General features: G+C 38.5%; 2 long non-coding RNA genes across 3 annotated transcripts in view; one reads left to right on the top strand and one right to left on the bottom strand.

Moving 5' to 3' along the window:
* Nucleotides 1–23632, bottom strand: part of LOC149919612 (uncharacterized) — a 79724-nt gene that overhangs the window by 9377 nt on the left and 46715 nt on the right. The window contains exon 2 of one of the 2 annotated variants that reach the window (XR_016468011.1): nucleotides 5573–5678. This is a non-coding gene — a long non-coding RNA (uncharacterized LOC149919612). Of the gene's footprint in view, nucleotides 1–3833; nucleotides 5679–23632 lie in introns of those variants that run through there. The other variant, XR_016468008.1, reaches the window with a different exon arrangement.
* The window catches only part of LOC149919613 (uncharacterized), a 70812-nt gene that overhangs the window by 6056 nt on the left and 41124 nt on the right, over nucleotides 1–23632 (top strand). The window lies entirely within an intron of this gene.

The following is a 23632-nucleotide window of genomic DNA, read 5'->3' as shown; positions in this document are numbered from 1 at the left end:
GATACTCATCTGTAAGGTTTGGGCTGGGATTAATATGGATAAACACGCTGCTCTTCAAAGGCGTGGAATAAAGAACTGCAGAAAGGTCTTCTTCCAGCTCTAATGCTTCTGTGGAAGGCTGTCTGGAAAGTAGATTAAATGGCAAACAACCCAATGTACTCATGGTGTTGCTGAAAATAGCAAACGGTGTATGGTTTCAGTTAAAAGCTACATGGAAAGTTGTGTATGCTGGAATTGTGGGATTATGGTTGACAGCAATTGCTCATCTCAATGAGTCTTGAAACATCTCTATGTTGGAAAAATAAAAATAAAAAAATCTTATACCCTATATAATGTTTAGTGCCTAGCTGTATGTGCCAAGAGAAGGCAAGGTTGTCTGTCCATAAGCATTTTCCAACAAAAGAAGGCAAAAGCTTGGGTTGCCTGACTCACATCAGGCTCCTCAAATGGCAAATAAAGTGTGGAGCAAATCCTGTGAACTGATGTAACTTAGGCTAACGATGTGTGCAGAAAAGGATTTCAACATTTAGCTGCTCAGAATTTTTATCTGTAGAAATTTAAATTGAATTATTAATACATTTTAGAAGAAGGGAAAGATGTGTTGTGACTTCTTTCTGGAACGGCCCCATTTCATCTGAAAGGGTATCCGCTGTGGAAAGGAGAAAGGAAATCCCCTTTCATGTGTCCTGCTTGGCAGAGCTGTGCAGTATAATGTCTCTGGCTTAAAAAGATTTGTGGCAAGCAGATAATTTCTTCAAGGGGAACAAGTAGTCTCTTAAAAGATGCCCTTTATACAACAGAACTCTAAAAAGCCTTGGCAGCACAGCCTTAGCAGCAGATGAAAAACAGGCTAAACTGTGTGCTAGCAAAGGAGCCTGAGTTGATTTACGGAGACAGAAATGAAGTCAGGTAAGCCTTGCAGAGGCTTCAAGTCATCAGCATCACTTTTTCTTCTGGGTAAGGCTGTCTTTTGTATGTTGTTTTCTTCACCAGTCTTTCAATGTATGGAAAATGCAAGATATTGCAAAATGTGTGGCCAAATACCATGTATTTGCAACCTCCCTGCAGCAACAGCAGCTGTTCCTTATGTGGAAAAGTGATATATCCTGTTAGCTATGCTAAATCTGATGTAACTAGGGGAAATTCTTTTCAGGCTGCCAGCAGCATATAAATGTCCTGCTCCAAGGAATGAAAGAAAATACAAAAAAGCTGGGAATACCTCTGCTGATAGCCAAATAATAATAATAATAAAAAAAATTTTTCCAAAACATACGTCCCTTTCATACATGGTTTCCCCTTTCATCACGGGTATGGTTCAAAACTCCAGTAACAACCTTTCCATCTATTCTAGTGATGTCAGTAGATTTTGCTCATTATTCGTATGATCTGCAGAAGCTGTTTCTCAGCTAATTTCTCTGGAGGTTTCTGAAAATCAAAGTTTTATAAAACTGTGAGCTGACATGATTCTTACTCTTACCTTCCATGCTGGTGCACTGACATTTTCACAGTTTCTTCACCTAACTCAGCTGATACATCCTTAGATGTATGAGGTACAGCCAATAGGTGGGCGTTAGGGCAGACAGATGTTGATACTGTGGATAGAAGTACTGTTGAGATAGATCCCAGAGGCTATTATAGATAGGCCCATCAACAATTTGAGTACACAGAGGTAGTGAGTGTGTTCATCAGCTGTTGAGCCTTGAATACCTGAATGGCAATCGAGAGTACAGGAACATGGCAGTGTAATTTTTAAAAGGCACTGGAGAATTTCAGCAATTGGATCTTTGTCGGTTCCTTTTGGAAACCTTTTGAAACCTATAAAAAGATGGAATTTTGGCTTTGATCTCAAAGCAATAAATGTGCTTAGAAAAGTTGCTTTCATTAAAGATTGAACCCCTATAAAATACAGGAATAGCTGGTTAATTGTTGAAATCACAGTGGGACCAACTTGGGGGATTAATGGCGTACCCTTCTGTTTTGGTAGACTGAAGTAGACAGAGAGCTATTGGTCCTTCTTTTAGCCTGGGGATACAAGTTTGAATTGCCTTGTCTAGCTGGAATGTACTGCGCATCCATAGGGATAAAACAGAAGTGAATAGAGAAAAGGGAACTGTACTGAATAAATAATATAATATGGCACATTTCATGGTGATCACAGTCAAAGGTTTATATATAATGTACAAAGTTGGACTATTAAAAAGTGATGTTGGAGTGGTATGCTTGCTCGACTCACATTGATGGCATGTTTATCTTTAATGTGTTTCAATGGTTCTGTAATTTTAATGCTAATAGACCATTCCTGTGGTTTGCTTTATTATATGGAACCTGAACAGTGTTTTATAAGTCATTTTGGCATGTATTCCAGTTGGACAAGAGAAGCTATTCCAGTTGGATGAGAGAATTGATTGAAAGCTGAAAACCAAAACATATCTGAGAAAATGCCAGCCAGAGAACACAATGTGAATGATGTTGAAGCCAATATAGTATTGCTACAGGGTTAATACTATTACTAGGGGTAATGAATTCTGAATGCTGTTCATTTTTAATCCCTATCTTCTCTGAGCAATGAAGTGCTTGGGTCAAAGTCATAAAGCGTAAGCATAAAATAGAAGGAGCTTGAAACAGAATATCCTGAGCTAACCCATACATGTATATGCAGAAGAATGAGATAATATATATAGTTGCTGGAACTATTTGCATATCTGTATGAAGGATTTTATATAATGTTACCAGGAGAGACTTGTTTGATGTCAGTCTTAAGAGCTGGCAAAGCATGGGGGCAGGTTGGCTCTAGTTCAGGAAAGTGTAACATTAAGCATTCAGGAGGATTTACTTGTATCCCTAAAGTTGAACACATGTTTAAGTGTCCTCCTGGCCTGGGGCCCATTTGTTTAGTACCTTGCAGAACCAACTTCAAAATGGTTGAGTGGGCAGAGGAGTATTAGCTAACGCTATTGCAACCAAAGCTTGGAAATAGATGTGGTACACTTGCCTTAAGCCCCAGCCTCTTCTTTCTTTCTTTTTCTTTTCCTTTCCTAAGCTAACGATTAATCTAGGACTTTTCCAAATTGACTGGGGAAGCACTGTAGGGCTGAGCACTGTATCTTCATCTTCCAGGCTTATGTAGAACTCTTGTTGACTTCATTGGGACAGGGTTTTCCAGTTGGTGTTTAAAGCTTAATCAGAAAGGAATACTCATCCTGCAAAAGGGAAATATTTTGGTGGCTGTAACTGTCTGTTGGCTCAATGAACTTGTCCTCCTTCTGGTGGCAGAAGATCAGCTGCTCTGTGAGCCCTGGGGTGGTGTGCTCTTACACAGCTGGCTGGCTCTTGTGGACCATAGTGAGCAGTGATCATGGGGCACTGCCCATATGGCTGCCACCAGGCTCTGCTGCCCTTGCTTTTCCAGCAGCGCCACTGCAGCCATACCACAGACAGATGTGAAACCACTTGGTTTTACTGTGGCAAATCTACGAGTAAACTTAAAAACATTAAAAACTTTCCCAGTGATGTGCTGGGTCCTGTGATCTTGTGAACTGAAGCCAAAAGTTTACCATTTCTGTTATGGCTAAACAATCATGAGCTGCAGCGGGATTTTTGTTCTCGTTCTTTTAGTCTAGTGGGAGATTGCTTTCTTTGGTATAACATAATTGCAGTGTTCTCCATGGAATGTTATGTCTGGCAAGAGTGCAAATGATAGAACTGAGGTTTGGAGCACCTTCTATCTTCACAGTGGGGAGGCTGAATTACTGCTAAGGGGAAAAATCTTTATTCATTTATTAATGTATTTTTGTCAGATATAGCCAACCACAACTTGTTTCCTCAGACACGTACATGTGGAAATACTCGGTTTTGAATATGCTCTCACATAAAATGTGTATAACACTGCGCAAGTACTAATAATCCAACTAAAACCAGCTTCTACTTGCAGAAGTTCTCTCTAGAAGGCCATTTGCTGTTTTATGTTTGAATATAATTTTCCCATTTGCCAACGATGTTTAACACAAAACTAATCTAGCTCTGAAAAGCCCAAGCTTTGATTTAATGGTCGAGCGAGCAGAGTATGGATTTGAGAGAGGAAATTGTCTTCAGCTAGTATCTCCTTTGACTTCAGACAGTTCCCATTGGCTCTCAGACTCCGCATGTTTAAATTGTGGGTAATTAGTTTGTGAAGTTTTTGATACCAGAATATTTTATAAGAATTCTTGATTTACAGTTTGTCTACTTATTGAAGAGAACCATATTCTTGCGAAGGAAACAAGTCCTAAGTAAACTGTCTTTCATCATGCTGTATAATCACACGTTCTGGCTTTAAAAGTCCAAGGATGTTCCCAGAAGGCTGCATATTAACACAAGTACAGTCCTAAGATAGCTCAAGGGTGGTCAAACTTGTGAAGATGTGAGTAGCAAAATGATCACAGATGGAGACTGCGGCTTCATGTGTCCTTGGACTGTTAATCCTCTCCACTAGTTAAGACATCCCATTACCTCAGCCTGCTGCTCTTTACTTGGCCTGTTATTTAATGCAGCCCTGGAGTAATCACTACTTTCATTCACTTGCAAGTCTGTTTGGGGCAACAACTTTGTAAATTCACATTACAAGATATTTCTAGTTGCTAATGCTCCTTTTTATGTGCCCTTTTGCTCAACCCAAATTTGAGAAGGAAAGCACAATTTTAATTTATTATTAAGCAGTATAAGAAAGTGAGTTGGCAAGAAAACATGCTAACTTGTGAGTTAGAGCTCCTTGTGGGATCAGCTTGAGCAGTGTTATACCATAATACCAAAATTCATCACGTGCTTTCTCATCTAACTGTCTTCCTCAGCCTCTCTACAGCTTCAGTGACTCCTCTTCACACTTTCTCATAACTTTCACATAACTTTATGCCAGTGGGAATTTTTGTTGTTGTTACTGACAGGGAAAACAGGAGTCTTTTATTTCTGCTATGTTTTCTGTTCAGAATTAGGAGGACAAGAGATGTTTGGAACATTCTATTGAGGGTGGCCTTTTTCCTTGATGTGACGTATGAATTTTTTTCTGGTGGGGTCTTATGCAGCCATCTAGGCTGCAAAAAGCTCAGTACACTGTTTCATGATGCAGAATAAAGATTTGCAAAATATCCTAACTGGAGTAAGGCATGAATGAAGTTGTGGGGTGAAACCTGTTTCATTTTTATTTTATTACTTTTTCTTTTTTCTTTCTTTCTTTTTTTCCTTTTTTTTTTTTTTTTTTTTCCCAAAGTAGAACTGGAGTATGCTTTTAAAAGTTTACCCACTATTTTCCTCCAGTCAAAACAAGCTAATGAAGTTGCCATGGACCTAGAAAAGTACTTGACCAACTCACATCAGCATTTCTGATGGTGTTCAGATTTTTCATTTTGTTCTGATCTCTGTTTTAAGATTTAGTTACTGAACATTTCTGTAAAGATAAGGTAATGAAGATGATAGAGTCCCAGTTATACCTTTTAAAACTTGTGCAAATAGTATGCTATTCATAATTATTTTTCTGTGCAAGAATAAATCCCAAGCTTGCTGCAATGTTTTTACAGTGTTTTAAATGTAGAAAATGGACCTGTCAATCCAGCATGTTTGGAGAGTCTGTATCTTTGGAGTTCTTGTCATTTCTTCCATCTCCCAAAGCAGTAGGCATGGCCTCTTGGCCTCACTCTCTAAACAACCTAAATGGATTTAAAACAGATTTCAGCATGGTCAGTGCACATTGTTCTTTGCCAGTCAAAAAAACAGAATGATCATGACATAACGTTCTTATCCTGTCTTTGCTTTTGAAGGTTCCTTTTGCCTGTTCCTTTTGTGGCACAAACTGTATAGCATGGGTATCCAACCTTTTGGCTTGCCTGGGCCACACTGAGTGAAGAATTGTCTAGGGCCCATCTATGAAGGTTGCTCTGAAAGTAATGTCTCCTAATTATTTCTGTTGAAACTACAACTGACACAACGAGTACGATAACACTATCTAATAGAGCAAATTCTTGGCTACAGAACACTCTTTCACTACCATTAACTATGTATTTTCACCACCAATGAACTAGAGTCTGCATGCTGCACTCGTAACAATCCTCACCAGTGGAGGTGATCCATTGTTGCTTTTGCCACTGCTGAAATGGACTGTCCACTGCCTCACTGTGCTCACATCCATTGTTTGGTCTCCATAGATGTTTGGCAAGTGTTGATGAATGTCATTAAGTGCCTTTTTTTTTTTTTTTTTTTTTTTTTTGCATGGAGGAGTTCGATGACACACATCCCTTTACTTCATACACACTTCCATGTCAGATGCCATTCTGTCAGTCTGTCCCTCTTCTGCCAACTGTCATGCAGCAACAAAATGTAATGAGATATTGGTGGGAAGGTTCAACCTCTACTGCCATGCCACCAACATCCACGTCTGACATCACGGGCCAGCATCATTAAATAGGAGACATTACTTTTGAAGCAGCCCTCATAAAATATATAACATACTTAACATATGTAAGTGACAGAACATAATTTTAATTTTTTTTTTTTTTAAATTAAAACATACAAAAAATAAGCAACAAAACCATAAAACTAGTGGGATATGTGACTTTGTTTTTGTGCAACTGATGCCTCAGTCATTGATCAGTGGCAATGGCTGCAATTCTCAGTGAGCTCTCAATGTGTTTCTTACAGATTTTTGCTGAAAATTTACTCTCTCTGCACCTCATCCTTGAAAAGAATTTTTCACAGATGTATGTATTGCCAAAAAGCAGTGACATGAATAAGGTGTGATTGTGAAATGAGGAGTATTTCTCTCTGGTGAGAGAGAGCTTATAAAGGTTGGGTAAAGAGACATGGTCAAATTTTGTACTGTGACTCTATACATTTTATCTGAAAATTTGCGAGTTATGTATTTATGTCGACTGGTTTCAGTCCAGTATGTACCAATTACACACGAATGTTTTGTTGTTGTGAATGATGGGTGTGTGCCTGGGATCAGGCTGAGCAGCTCAGTGGGGCAGAGCTGTTGCCATGACTGCATGGGGCAGCTGCAGAATGAGCTGGGCCAGGTCACTTACAGCCTGGGGGCTGTGGGTTGGATGTACCCGTTGTATGGCAAACAATATGGTTAGTTTTCAGCTAGAGGGACAGTCTTTATTAACAGAACTGAAGAGGTAACTGTCCAAGAAAATGATCAACAAACAGCTCGAGCTGGTTGTAGGACAAAAATATCCAAGCTCAATTATCTGGAAAAGAGCTGAGATGATCAGAGTTTGAGTCTACTAATAAAGTGTTGATGCAGGGGTTTAGAGGTTTTCAACACTTGCTGAAGGAAGAAAAAGTTGTAACAGAAAGTGTTTGCATTAAATATCACCTTTTCCTGAATCTGTTATATCAACTAAAATGAAGCATTCATTTTTCAAGGCGGATTATTACCCTGGAATTAAAAAGGCATTCTTAAGTTACTTATATTCAGCTTATCTGTATGGCTACATCTCTTCAACTTCCAGTAATCTGCAGTGAAGGGAAGATTTCTGGGAAGAATCTGGGAAAGCTAAGATTAATCCATAGGTTAAATTCCTTCTTTTTCCTTGTTTGGTGGACATGGTAAAATGCACATTTAATGAGAAGACTGATTTTCACCACAGAGTGGAGGTACAGTTCTATGAACTGAAGGAACTGATATCTCTTCTACCATAGGCAAAACTGGCTCTGGTTTGGCTTTTTAGTATGTTTATCATGTAGTTTAGAGAAGCAATTCTTGTTTTTCAAACAACTGAAGTTTAAAACATTAAATCCTGATTGGTGTCATTGGAGTGAATTTGTGTCTTTGCAGTTGGTTTGTTCTGTATATGCTGGTATGATTAGCTGTAAATCCACTGGTTGAAACCAGTCTGTGTATTGGTTATTGAGTAATTGTTCAGTACCATACCACAAAGATCACATAAGATGTAATCCTAAATGATCTATCATATGACATCGTATTGAGCTGTAACTACAATACTTTTAGAGGAACTGTTGTCTTCATTGTATGTTTGTATATACAGTAATAAAATAATTTAAGGAAACCATGCGTACACAGGTAAGAAGGAAAAAAAAAAAGCATGTTGTATTAGCATATGTGGTACCGTTTGTGCTCTTGATATATGACAGGATTGTTTTCTAGTCTGGAAACTGAGATGAAAAGTGAAAAGCAGTGAAGTTTTTTATGCCTGTGGGGAAGAGTTTGAACACACGTTCCGATGGGTATTCTGCTTGCCAAAAGAGGAATCATTCTGTGCAAAATGTAGGTAATTGTAGTAAGACACTTTCTACTTTGATCAAAACTGTATGCTATTAGAAGATTAGATTCTCCAGTGCTGTCAGCCAGGCTTTGCTGATGTCAGCAAAATTTGATTTACTCCAGACGAGAATCTAGAACATTTTTGGGCTTTAAGGCTGAGTTGGAAGAATTTATTTGATGACACATCCATTTTATTAGGTATCAGTCTGATTAAACAATCCAAATACAGTCTATCAGCCAGAATTCTGACAGGAAGAGATGGATGAATGAAAAATCAACTGGAGATGGAAATGAGAATATTTTTTTCATTGGGATTTCCAAAAAAATAAAAATAAAAAGAAACGTAGCTTGGGAAATTTCTCAGTAGAAAGCTAAATGCCTAATGAAATACATCTGAGAGACAACTGTCACAGAGATCTTAAATGATGTAAACAAAAAGTAACTGAAAAAGATTGAGCCTAGAGATTCATTCCAATTTCCATTTGAGTCAATTGAAAGACTTGCATTGACTTCACTGAGAGATGGCTAGAGTCCAAACTCTTTAAATATGGCTAAGGGCTCTCAATGGATAACCTTTGGCTTTCTCTAGCCCATCACTAACATCTGTCCTTTGGGATATCTGTTCTGTGGTGCAAAGATTTCTTCTGTCAAACAAAGTGTGGGAGATCTGCTCGTTTCTCTGTCCCTCCATACACATGAACTTGTACTTGCTAAACATGAGACCTCTGAGGACTCTGTTTCTACCATACTGAATATTTGTCTCTTTCTTACCCCTTGGCCTTTCACGGAAGGATTTCCAGCTCTCTCCTGCCCTTTAACAGTGAGACAATATAGCATTACAGACTGATTATGGAAACACTTTGGTGGTCACTTTTTTAGGAGGCCAAATTCACTGCCTGTTTGTAAAATGTAGTCAGTCTTTGTTTCTAAGATGGATTTTGTCAGATTTTACCATCTTTATACATTGCATTCCCTTGTGATTAACCAAGAGTTTCAGTCTTTCTCCTGCCTGTGTCATAGCTCCAGACAATAGACTTGGAAATTTCCATCCACGTGCACTTGGAAAGTGGTGGAAACTACCATTTTTGAAAGGGGTTAATAATATCTCAGAGAGTCCAGCAGAACATTTGAAACATTTGCCAAATCCTTGCAGGATGGCTGAAACACTAGCTCTCCCAGGGAAGCATTTTTACTGAATCTCTTCACGTCAAATAAAACACACCTCTGGGTAAGCTTGTGTTTCAGTATTTTTAATAAGAGTAGATATTATACCCCTGCTGAGGAAATAAGGATTTAGTGTTTTAGAACAGTCTGCCAGAAAAAGAAGGGAGGAGGTATTAATAGAACTCTCTTCAGGACAAAAATGGAGAAAACTTAATCAGAGTGAGAATTTTGGCAAATCTGAGTAAGGGAACCTTAGTAATGCTCATGGTTAGCTTGGGTGGTAGGAGTAGTAATCTCATATTAGGAAATTCCCATGACATTTGATTGGAATGAAAAATTAGATAAACATATTTAATTGAGCCTGGGGGATTTAATTTTTTTCTTGCTCATGCAATTCATAAAATGATTCTTGTCACCTTAACCAAAAGTAGAGGAAAAGTCAGAACCAAGAAAACAGAGGCTTGGAATCTTTCCTCCACTACAGATAACCTTGAATGCCTTAAATCAGTCATTTATCATTTGTCCTCCTGAGATCTTCTGGGGACTTGCGGTAGACTAATTGAGCTGTCCGTATTCCCAAACATAAATGGAGCTCTGAAAAGATCACAGATAACTTTGGATACATTCATTCTCTGATGCCTCTTCCTGCCAGGCCTCCTTTACCTCATTCTTTTTATTTATTTATTATTTTATGTATATATTTATTTTTATTCTGTGGGTTATGAGATTAGAAAGTAGAAACCCTTGTGTTTCGGCAGAATGAAGAAGACTTCAGAGCTACTAGACACTTCAGATTCTGTCTGCGTGGCATGGGTAGGGCATAGATTACGTGCGTGAAGATGTAGGAGGGTTGGTGATGTGGGTTTGGATGCCCGGATGAGGGAGAACGTTATCATTCTAAACAAAGGGCTAGATTTGAAGAGGGGAAAGTCATCCTCGTCTGGAATGAAGGTGTACTGCATGGAGAGCTGCTGTAATATTCTCGAAGGTTAGATTTAGGAAGTGAACCTGGATGAAGTTCAGCAATTCATTTTTCATCCTAAAATGCCTACTTGAAGAGGTCACAAGTTTTGCCTTCTTCCCAGGCTATGGATCCATTGGATTCAAGACACAAATAAGCAATAGATCTTCAAGATGAAATGCTGTCTTTTGGGATGTGCAAACACACTCTGCAAAGATGGGATGATTTGTTCAACTGGTTCTGAAAAGGGACTCTGTGCAGGTCAGATCTCTGAATCTGAATCAGGCTGAATTTGAACTGTAGGAGCAAAGTGATGGTCCCTCCAAGAAAAAGTGCCACGGACCAGAAAGGCTTTCAGAGGATTTAAGAGAAGTTTCAGGGGTGCTTGAGATTGTGCCTAAGAGTTTGTGATTTTGCAAAACTGTTCTAGGAGGCAAATACTACCAGAATATGGAGGTGAAATGTCTGCGGTCATGTCCCTCCAGGAATTCATCCTGTTCAGATGTCCTGGTATAGTCCCAGTGTCAGTGGGCATTTGTGAAGTTGAACCAGCTTTGCTATATAGAGTCTCTAAAACAAGGTGAAAACATTTCCAGAGATGGCAATTTCTTACTAATAGATTTCGAGTGTTTTCCAGTACTTTCCGCAGTTTTTCATGAAATTGAAAACATTACAAATCTCCCTTTCAAATGCATTTTTCATAACCATGTGAAAAAATCCAGTTAATGTGGTTCACATTTTTATAGTAATGAGCAGAGTATTAAAATATGCATGTCTCAAAACTGCATAATGATCATAAGAGTTATTATTCAGAGACAGACAATAGCAATATTAATGAAGCTCAGACATCTGTCAAACTAATCTGTAGTTTAAAGTTCAGGAAACAAAGGCAGGATTTGATGTTTTTTTAGCTGTGATTTCCCATTTCTGTTAAATTCTGTTGACTGTGAGTTGTTGAAAACAGATTAATTTATACATTTCATGAGTTTACAGAACCATAGTAGCGAGGAACTTAGAAGAGTTGATATAGTGAGTCCTCAGAACTTGCCATATTGGTACGTGAAATCTGGAGCAGTTCATACAATATAAAATTATAGCAGAAATGGTGGAAGTAGCCTCCATGGGAATGCTGCACTAGTGTGTAGAAAAACTCACAGACATTCAAATTCAAGGGGTATCTTCTATTAGTTTCCTGGAAATGGAGTTTCACTCTTTTTATGTAAAGGTTGTCAGTTTCTCCTCTTAGAATTCTGATGGTTGCAAGGGGAGAGGAGCAGCCTGCTATTCGTTTCATAGTTTAGAGTTAAAGGCAAAATCTGAATGTTGAGGATGAAGCAAGACATTTGCGTACATGTTTTCTTTTGTCTCACTTGTTTTCCTAGCCTTTTTCTTTCCTTATCAGTTTTATGAAACTCTACATACAACATGAGAGGGGATTAAGTTGGTATGGCTATAAAGTTTAGTGTGAGCGCTGGGAACTGCAGCTTAAGGTGTCACTTGCTCTAGCTGAGGCAAGGAGAGACTGCTGCAATGCACATCCCAGCACTGCCCAGAGCAGCCTGGGGTTGTTGGACCCAAGGTATGTTCCTCTGATCCCCCAGTGATCTCACAGCCTCCTGATGAACAGCCTGTCTGGGTAGTAAATGCATACACCTGTTAGAGTTTGGGTAAGGAGGGTTTGAAATATGATGCATACGTAGAGCCAGTACCATGCCTTGAATGAAAGATTTAGGGCTGCCTGAAACAGAAGAGTGCATTAAATTAATGAGCCTTTAAAAGCCCTCCCTTTGCTGAGAGAAAAGTTTCCACCAAAGTACCTCTGTTACCACCAGTGAAATGCTGTCAGTTTAAGCCTTGCATCCTTTCAGTGTATTATAAGGATTTATAGGATTTCTACTCTTTGATAGCCTCCTACATACTCTACTTTCACTGCGTGATGTAATTAATCTAGCTCTTTCATTTTTCTCCAATAAAAATAAGTGACATAGCAAGGACGTACAAACCCAAGAAGTAAGAAAATCCTTGACAGAGCTCTTCAACAGTTGTCAGTTTCACAGAGTTAAGAATACGGCCACTATGAATGCTGTGGAAAACTCTATGCGAATAATCAGCTCAGAGAAATCACAGGTCTGGCATGCCTTGAAAATCAATTTGATCTTGCAGGGCACCTCTGCAGCCTGGCTGGGCTTTGAGTTTGTAGTCATAAGAGCACAGCAGAGGTTCCTCCAGCACTAAGTGCCGTGCTCTGCCTCTAAAATAGACTGTGGGCTGAGAAGTGAAGCTTGTTGGAAAAAAAGCAATAACATTGGTTAGGTGGGTTCCACACACATTTTGTAGATTTTTCCTTTGGCAGAAGGCAGGAAAATGACTCTCTATCTTTAGGAATGCAGTTTTTGCTTACACAGCCTTAGTTTTGCAAGTTGACAGGGAGTCATCCACTTGCATACGTGTTCAGATTCAGCCTCTGAATTTAATGCATTCTGTTTGCTGGTTGGATATATTGCCATGAGCATCCATTAGATTGCCCAAGGCACTCAGGGAGAGTGGAAATCATTTACTGAATCCTATTCTGAGCAGCTGTAGTGCTACACATCTCTTGCAGTACAAAGCAAGTTGTTAAGAGGTCTCTGTTTCTGTTCAGTCAGAAAGTACAGGTTTATTGAAAAAAAAATCACAGAGAATGGTTAAAGGCAAAGTTCTTCTGGAGTTCAGGCTTGAATTTTTGCTCAAATTCCATTAGCATATCTTTGAATGAATAATTAATGTTACTCTCTTTGAGAAATCAGCATGCTAGTCAACAAAAAGATTTTGTAGAAGTTTCCATCCACCTGAAAGACTTTTGAGTGATTATCTCTTCTTTACTTTCACTTATCTCCAGTAGCTGTACTCTTCATTTTGGTTATTGTTTGGCTGCTACTTATGTTAGTGTGCGCCTTCTTTTAAATAGCATTCAGACTTCTCATAGAATCATAGGATGGCTTGGGTTGAAATAGACTGCAAGGATCATGAAGCTCTAACCCCCCTGCCACAGGCAGGACCGCTAACTTCCATATCTAATACTAGACCAGGCTGCCCAGGGCCCCATCCAATCTGGCCTTGAACACCTCCAGGGACGGGGCATCCACAGCCTCTCTGGGCAGCCTGTTCCAGCACATCACCACTCTCTTAGTGAAGAACTTCCCCCTGACATCCAACCTAAATCTCCCCTCCCTCAACTTAAAACCATTTCCCCTTGTCCTGCCATTATCTACCTTTGTAAAGAGTTGACTTTCCTCCTGTTTCTAGGCTCCCTTGAGCTACTGGAAAGCTGAAACAAGATCACCCTACAGCCTTCTTTTCTCCAGGTGGAAAGAGCCCAGCTCCCTCAGCCTGTCTTCATAGCGGAGGTGCTCCAGCCCTCTGACTATGTTTGTAGCTCTCCTCTGGACACTCTCCAACAGCTCCCTGTCTTTCTTGTACTGGGGGCTCCAGATCTGAACACTGTACTCCAGATGGGGCCTCACAAGAGCAGAGTAGAGGGGGACAATCACCTCCCTGTCCCTGCTGGCCACCCCTCTTCTGATGGAGCCCAGGATACCATTTGCTTTCTGAGCTGCAAGAGCATACTGCTGGCTCATGTTAAGTTTTTCATCCACTAGGACCCTCTTCTCTGCTAAGACTGTTTGTATAAAGACAAGAAGTTATGATAAAATTTTTAAAAAGAATATTTGATTCTCACATGTAATCCTTCTACTGTTTACATGTGGAATAATCAGAGTTGAATTACTGTTCTGGAGTTCAGACTTCTGGAAATAAAGACATGTTTGCTACCTCTCCTGGCATGGGAGAGCTCACCAAGATCAATGAACTTGGATAGAAATATTCTGAGAACTCCTGTATAAAATAAATATGTGGCGTTATTCAGATGTCCTGGTAATGAGTATATTGCCTGTGGCATTATTTTAGTGATGCAAGCTCAGAATACTCTGAAATCACCCACTGAACTTTGCTGAACTACAGTATGGCAACTGCCAGAAAGAGATGCCTGCTAGTTGCCATCATCAACTCAAAACTAGTCACCTTGAAGAGATGTTTGTGCTCCACTATTCATCATTTTATTGGCCTTTTGTACTTCTTTTTTCAGGTTAGTTTTGCAAGTGAATTGATAATAAGTTGTGTCTAGCAGTCTCAACACAGGAGTTAGCAGTCGAGACCTCTTGGCCTCTAGTCACTCATCTGACAATGGTATGTTTCAGTTTGATCAGTTCACTCAATTTCTTTGAGTTACAGTTTTTAATATACTCTGTCTTGCTTATCATGAGAGTATAATGGAAAAGACTACATTCATTTTTTATAAAAACTACAGTCTCATAATAAATCTTAATTTTAGATTCCAAATTTTTTTTCAGGTAGGATAATAAATAATAATGATGTGGTTATATGTGAAGGAAATGATGAAACACAAGTGATGACTTTGAAATTAATAGTGTGTGAACACAAGAAGTTATAGGAGTGGGAAAGAGGTTGGAAGTAGGTTAATCATAGAATCGTTAAGGTTGGAAAAGACATCTAAGATCATCTAGTTCAACCAACCACCACAATGTTGCTCACTAAACCATATTCTTTAGTATTACATCTACACATTTCTTGAACATCACGGGGGATGACGACTCCACCACATCCCTGTTCTAGAGTCTGACCACTTTGAGAAGTTTTTCCTAATAACCAACCTGAAATTAATGTGTAATTAATTCTAATTCTTGGCAGAAGAGAATTTGCAGTCATTTAAATAGCTTATCTTAGCTAATAACTTGTAGTCCATAGTTAACTTTTTAGTTGTTTTTATTTGAAGTCATTTGCATGGACAATATAGTGACTAAGTGGCCTTAACTCAATTTCTTTCTTGATCCTGGTTGTTCTCTTCATTAGAAAGTATATTACCTTGTAAAAGCCATAAATCATCAGCACACACTTGTCTGTGTATGTTCTTAAACACATACACTATTGAAGTCCCTGGGTCAAAATTTGTCTGCCTAAGACACCAACAGTGTTTTTTATGCAGGACAAATATTTACAGTGATCAGATTCCTCTTACTTTAGAGATAATTAGTCTTTTGACACCAGTCGAAAGATGATGAGAACAGTGCTTGTTCTATTTGATACCTACTGGATATACATATTAGAACTCCTATTCCTGCATCCCATACTCAGCATTGAAGGAGTCTACGTTGTGGATGCTACTTCCTCTAGACTGTATCAAGAACATCCCCAGCAATATTTAAATAATGATTTACCCTAAGTCCAGCTGTTAATATGACAACTGCATCTTTTTCAGCCCCGCTCCCAATTTAGCTCATCTAGCAAATGGTGGTATACAGTAAATAACTCCAGGTCACTAGAACATGTTGTTTGTGTATGGAACTCTGAAAAACAAAAAAAAGTCAAGTTGATTCCAAACTAATTCAAGACAAAATTTAAAAAAAATCTAATATTTATAGGAGACAGAGGCCTCTGAAACATTCACCATCAGATACTGTATCACCACTTAAAAATAAATTTGATTTCTCAGTTTTTAGGCACTCTTCTATATTGATCATCCGCCGTACTTTGTAATAATTTACTGAAGAAGGATACCTCCTTTGCACTTTTTCGAGCTCTTTCAATAGTTAAAACTTAATCCCTCTGCCAAGCCAAAAGAGAGAAAGATAACTCCTAGCTTGCTGAGTTGCCGCCAGCAACCGGTAGCTTGGCTGAGCTTGGCAGTCAGTGCAATCGTTACCTTAACCTCCATTCTATTACATCCACAGCTCCAGCGTTGCCCTAGTAATGACATGAAAAGATTGCACATTTACTGTGTTTTTTTCTTCACATTTTCTGTGTTCTTCTTCCTATAAGTTATTTTTGAGAACGTCTTTTAGGGAAACATCACAATCAGGATTGATCCATCCATCCCTGCTATTGATCCTGTCATTCAATTATAAATACCCGTTAAATAAAGTTTCAGTAAGTTGGCAGTACAAAGAGATCATTTCAATGGTTGGACTAAGATGATCTTAGTGTTCTTCCCAACCTTTTTATTCTATGATTCCGGAGCATTTACATTACTGCTTTAGGAATGAAATCATAGATGTTTCTGAAGATTTTATCACAGTCTTGCCTGAGATTCAAAACTTCAGAAAGTAGAATCTTGTCTGTGTAACTTTTCTCAGTTATTTGAGTATATCTTTAAAAAAAAAAAAACTGATGAGGAAAATGGAAAACAGGACATCAGTGTTTCTGCTCAGGTCAGTCATATTGTGAGATGTCACTGAAATAAGAAGGTAGGGTTTTTTTGTTTGTTTGTTTTCATTTTTATTATATATTTCCTCACAAAACAGTCATTGCAAGCCTTAAGGTTATTGTGGTTGGCATTTACAAAGATGTTATTTATCCTTAAAACAGTTCCACAAAATTATTATGTGCTCACCTAGGTCTGCAGGCTTGACTGTGCCAAAATAAAGGACCTATGCAAGTGATTGAGCAGTGACTGCATGTGCTGGTGGCTTAACCTTTCCACTGCAAATGATTTAGTTTTTTGTAAACTATTTAAAAGCAGCTGTGAGTTAGGTACTTCTATGAATTACACTGCTGCATTAGTCTGACATTTAAAAAACAAACAAACAAAAAACAACACAAGAAACTGTCAGAAAAAAAACATTAAAGCCTCAGCCCCCCTAACCTCTCTCAGTGATCTGAGGTTGGGATTGCAAGCAGTAAAATTTAGTAAGATATACTAGGTGACTTTGGACTGCACCAATGCAAGTAAAATGCCTCTTTTTTTAAAAAAAAAAAAAAAAAAAAAAAAAGAACAACTTCCACAGAAGTTTGTGCTTGTCACAATAGTGCCTGGGGGCACTGCTGAACAGTGTGTAAACATGCAGCTACAGTACAGTCCACAGGCTGGAATGAGTAATGGTAGCTAGCAGCATACAGTGTCTAGGTTAGCCTCACTCTCCTGCTGGGTATTTTCTGTTGGAGCTTTCAGCACAAACTCCTTATTCAGTTCCCAGACTGCTTGATTTTTCTTCTACGACAAATATGATTGTGAATTAAAGCAGAAAGAGAGCTTCAGGTTTGCTCAGCTCTTCCTGTGAAGGAGTTTGAAGACATCAAAGATGTTCCCATGACAGACAACTGGGCACAGCCTGTGTTCAGTGTCCTTGGCACACAGAGGAAACTGCCAGATTCTGACTGTTCACTGGTGGATTAATTCACAATCCTGCTAGCCAGGAAAAATTTAGCAGAAGTCAGTGGTCCTATGGCAGTATAAAACCAAATCAAAAAGAAAAAGTGGACCAGAGTGAATACAGCTACAGGATGGGATGTTTTACCAAGTCCATTCTCACTCTGACAGACCAAGTCAGCTAAAGAGTAAGAACTAGGAAATAAGCACTAGGTATCTACAGTATCTGTTTTCAAAGTACTGGCTCTGTGTCAAGGACTGGCAGTGGCCATTTCAAAGAGGTGTTGTTCCAAGGTAAGGGCAGATCATAGGAGGAAAAAATACATAACTCCTTTTTATATTATTAAGGTTTTATGTGAAACTAGATCAGAGAGGCCTAAAGTGATGTGTCCAAGGATGCTTAATGAGGAAGAGAAGTCAGTGATAAGTCTGGCAGATAAATTCAAAGTCATCTGACAGCCTAGTACAGGAAAAGCATGCCTGCTGCAGAACTTTCTATCCACTGGTGCTCATGAAAATGCCCAAAATTCGTCAATAAATAATTTCTGTGCTTGTTTTGGACAAAGGTTAAAACCACTCCTTCTGTCAGATCACCTAATATCCATGTGAGAATTTTCCCTCAGGAACAGCATGAGTATTCATGTGGGACACTGTTTTACTAGTGTTCTACTGCTTCTGAAGTACAGAGATGATTCCTGTTTACTGAAATACTGAAATATTTTGATAATGTAGTTACAACATTGGAGCCATGATTCCTTCTTTCTTATCTTTCCTTGCCTTGTCTTGCCTAGCCTTGCCTCCTCCTCCTCCCCTTCCCACTCCTCTCCCCCTTGTAAGTCTTGTACCTGGTGAGTTTTGGTACATCTCCCTCAGTCTGTGTCCTTAAGGAATTTTTGGACATATAAAATTGGATCATGAATTCTTTGGTCTCAGCAATCTGGCTAATTGCTGTGATTATGATTACTCAACTGGCCATGACTCCATAGTTGCTTATTTTCTCTCTCACCTTCTTAGATGTGACCCAGAATCGTCTGGGCTTGTTCCCTCAGAGCTCCAAAGCATGCATGCATGCAGGAATAGGTGCTGTGATTTATTGAGTGCTGCTGGTAGTGGAGGACCAAGAAAGTCTGTTTCAGTGAAAGTCCAGAGATGGTGAAAGGGTTTGAGGTTTGTGACCCTCAGGCAATGTCGTGACCTGTACTTTTACGAACATCTGGCTTAAAATGTTGCTGAAATGTACAAGGTCTTAGCAGGTATTTTAAGAGATAGGAGATTGTAACATGTTTGCAACAAGAAAAGCAGACATTATCTCACTTCAGAAAACACACTGAAAAGAGATAATAAAACTCCTACACAATTGTAACTACTTTTGCTTTCCTAACCTGCCTTCAAGTCTTGTGTTGCCCTCAGTGTGCTTTGGATTAGTATCCTAGATAAGGAGGCAAATCTCAGCCCAAGGAGAAAGAAAAGAGAGTATTTGTGCAGGTTACATTCTTAGAAGTTGAAATACTGTGGGGGGGGGGGGGGGGGGGGAAGATACAATTCTATTGATAGCGATTGCACTAACTATGGGTGAGCCTCTATGGTGAGCAACCATATTTCCTCGTTTTGTCTGTGTCTTCCTGAATTTTGTACTGTGTTTAGCTTTCAACTAAATTTCAGCCCAAATGAATTCCATGTTGTTGGAACTCAACAGTTACAGTGAGAACACATCCACTTTGTGCTGAGATTGGAAGTAAACTGTATCTTCATTGAGCTGGTATGGGGGATAGGGATCTACATGGTACCTCCATGTGGTAAATATATATCCAAGTAGCTTTTAGCATAAATGCATTGAGATAATATTGCAAGGTTGAGTTTTGTCACTAAAGAACTATGGACATCTTTTTCCTACTTTACCTTCTAGTTTCCTGGATATTTAATTCCCAATAAAATACTCAAGAGAAAAAAGATCACAGACCCACAGATAATCGCAGTTTCTCTTTGCTGATTAAAGGAAACTTTGACTCTTGCAACAAGACACACTGCTCTCAAACATGCTTGATGTTGTTCCACAAAATCAAACCAACCTCTGGCAAGACCTATCCTGGGCAGAACAAAGAGGATAAAGATAGATACACTGCATAGAGTCTTAGCACTAAAGCCTATCTGATCAGTACTGTGGTACTGTGCTGTAAACACACTGTAGTATTGAGCAAAAACAGCACACTGCAAAACACAGCAATGAAGAATGGGAGACATGCACCATTTAAATCCGGCTGAGATCCGCTTACTTTCACGCAATTAGGTGGGCTAATTTATGTATGATTTGCTGCCAAGCCTCAGTTCCACTGAGGAGAAAGGAAAAAGATAAAACATGAGTGCCCTTTTAACTGAAGTACTTAGATAGTACTTAAAGACTTTCCATGTTGAAAAGAAGTCCAGAATACCTCAGCCAAAGGGAAGGTGTTATTTTTCATGGCAACTTCTGTGTTTTGAAAAGTATTTTCTTTCTTTTTGAAGTGAAAGCAATTCTATGGGATTTTTTATGAAACAAAAAGTACATCTTCTATTGATGTTTTATATATTTAGCTGCTGGTACTAGTATAGAACATAAAATGTGCAGTTTCCCATCACAATTGAATCTAACAAAGGCCAAAACTCAACAGTGCATGCAGCAAGGTCTAGAAGTGGGTGCATCTTCCCAGAAAAGTGCCCAAATCTGGTGCCAATCAAAAAGGTGTGTTTTCTTTGTTACCTCATCAAAAGTATCCTTCTGTCAGAACACAACAGTGTTTTAATGGAAAGGCTTTTTTGTGAAAATATTTTGACAATTCTGTAAATGTTCCTTTGAACTTCCAAAGACAGTATGGGTTCTGTATGTTCCTAATATCATCAGAGTAGTTTGCTACAAATTTAGACAAAAGTAACTTACACTATAAAAGATCGAATTAAGCTTCTATTTACCTCTTGACAAACCACAATATCCATATTTGATTGTGAAGTGTTAAGATACTTTTAATTCATTTTTAATTTTATTTTGCTTTCATAACTAACTCCTTTGTTTTAAATTACCTTCTGGCTCACAGAATCTGCACATCTGCCTATAGCTCTCTATGCATGGCTAATAAGCGATCTCCAAAGAGTCACAAAATATCCATGGAAATAAACATGAGAAATGTACTGCAAATAACCAATTAAATTAGTACTAATTATACAGATTATATGATTATTTTCATAATGAGTCTTCCCTATACAGCTTAGTGAGGATTTCTCCGGCCATTTTTAGTGGTTTCTGTATTTTCCATGCCACATCAATTTTCAGCCTCCTGCAAACCTAATGAAAATTGAACATGTACATATATAATTGAACATGTACATATATGTACATGAATGTTTGGAGAAAAGATGCAAAAAATAACATTTGCTAATGTTTCCCCAGTTATGAAGAAAATCTCTGATTACATGCAATCTGTTCACTGAGATGCACTTAAAGTCATTCTTTCTTGAAACAGAGCACCTGTGTTGGCAGTATGACCCAATCTGAAGCTCAGAGACTGAGGAACAATTCCACTCACTAACATGGGGTTTGAAACAGCGGCCTCCACAGCCTCTGCTTTCCTGTTCACTGCTTATCTGATGATGGATTTTCAGTTTGTGATTTCTTCATCTTTGGTGTCTCCGACACTGCATTGATTGCCTTTCTGCTGGGCCTGCTACTCTCCAGCATTTGTTACTAGGTTTAGCACAGAAGGAACCTTGTAGCCTGTCCTAAACAGGAGCTCAGGTGACAAAATCGATATAGTTTCTTTTGATCTTGCATTTATAAATGTTTGTTTTACAGTATTCTTTCACCAGAGAATTCACAGAAACTATTTATGTTGTTGTTTTTAATAAAATCACATCTCTCCGAGTCTCATCTCCTAGTAGTTAACCCTAATGAGATATAGTTCCAATTGTTTACCTAGATTTTTGGACTTAGCATATCTTAAGCTGTATTTTATTAGAAATATCATTACTTGCAACATTGGAAAAAAACATTTTCACGATCCATTTGATACCTATAGTTAGCAAGAGAATTTATCTTATTCCCTGTACATTTTTAGAAGAAGACAATTTTGGATCATGATGTGCGTGGGGCAAACTTATTTTATTAAACATGTAAGAAAATAACATTAAGTTGTATTTTTCAGTAACATGACAGCAAGAAATACCTTCAAAGAACCTTTCCTGGAGTTTCTGGTTTTATCAGGGTATTTGGTCTCCCTGGTTCAGTGCCTAGTAAAAATAGTCCAGCTTTAATAAAGCACAGATGTTGACATATTCACTCACCTTCATCATTGCATGGATGCATTTCATACTGAATTTCACCTAAGGAATTTTAGACTTTACAGATAATAATCAAAAACACTTCTGGCTTCCCTTTGGGATCATTGCTGTTTTTTTCAGATCAAAGATGCCCCATCAACATAATGATTTGAGATGGAAAGTTGTGATTTTTTTTATGTACTAATGAAAAGATTAATGTGGCTTAAGTATGGTAAGTTTAGCACCTCTATTTCTTAACCTTGTTTAGCCCTTCTGCTATCAGACCATATTTTTGCAATTCTTTCCCCCAAATCCTTCTTTGTCCTTTGCTATCAGCAAGGGTAGTCATCTATAATAAAGTTAGGATTCTGTTTCAATATAATTAAATGCATTTTCTTGCTGAATACGTTCCAAGCATTCCTTGGAAATACTTCCTTTTTCATGTAGAGAAAGGCTGGTATGTTTAAATTTCAAACAGTACCATTAGTACACAATCCAGTACTTTATTTCTAATGATACGTCAGATCTGGAAATTCCTCAGCCAGTTCAAGACAAGCAAAGGGGCAAGTTTTCAAAGAAGCATGCTGGAGGTACACCCACAAAATCCTTATAATTGTTAGCAGATTTTTATATTTCGCTTTGAAGATTTATCCCTTTCATACTGAGCATGCTCTGTAGACCATAATAGATTGTTAGCAGTGATTAAAAATAAATCCCATTCCAAAAGCATACTGCCTTTAGAAGGAAGAATGTTTTAGAGTGGTTACTGTAATGAACATGTCAGTGAGGGATAGCTGAAAAGATGAAGTGAAATTATCCATTTCTGGAATCATGAGAGATTTGGGTCTTTTACTTTGTATGAATCCCTTGCTCAGGAATCCTCAAATACTGAATCAGAGAGAATCTCCATAAGACGGTGCAACAAATAAATAAAGATGTTTGTAATATTGCCTATATTATATTTGTAAAAAAGCTTTTTGTTCTCTTTTACCCCAACAGCCACGTTGAGTTCAAGCTGAAACTTCACCGAATTCACTGAAATACAAATGAGAGTGTATAATTAAGCAGGAGCCCCAGAGGAAACAATCTCATTGCTAGGCAGGAATCTGTGATCTACAGTTGTACATTCATTGCTATCAGATTTGCTTATGGCCTACATGGACAACCCCAAAGCAGCTCTAATTAAGAAGATCTAGTCTAAAATCTGAACACTAAAAGGAAGGTGTATTCATCTTATTACTGCTCATTGCTTGCTAAGCAGTTTGATTTCTTTGTTTCCAGACCAAACCCCATCCTTCTGATGTCAAAGTTCAAAATTCACACTGGTAAATCGGTAAATAGGGTAAACTATATCACACAAGTGTGATAAGTATCTCAGAGTGCTGCACTGGAAGCACAGGAAGTTGAACATTAAGAGCAGAATGTATAAACTATGGATATACATTTATATAGGAATTATAGTTAATCATATGTGTTGTGGTGAAGGCATGAGGCATTACTGCAATGCAAAGTCTGTAGTCCAAAGTGAGCCTTTCCTCATTAAATGAGCTGTTGTGTTTTTCCTGGGAGGGAGAAGGCAGCTATACAAAAATGCTCACGGACTCAGGATTGTTACAGCTTCAATTTCTGCTGCAATAAAGGTGAGCATTTTGAAGGAGGGTTGTTCAACCTGCAAAAAAAATTTTTTTTTGTTGTGAGCCACATGCCAACCAGCATTAGCAGCAGTTTCACCAGCAGGTCTAGAGAAGTTTTATGCATCTTT

The sequence above is a fragment of the Phasianus colchicus genome, chromosome 1, assembly GCF_987193195.1.
Source record: "Phasianus colchicus chromosome 1, bPhaCol1.hap1.1, whole genome shotgun sequence".
Classification (NCBI taxonomy): Eukaryota; Metazoa; Chordata; class Aves; order Galliformes; family Phasianidae; genus Phasianus; species Phasianus colchicus.
This window is presented reverse-complemented; position numbering and strand designations above follow the sequence as displayed.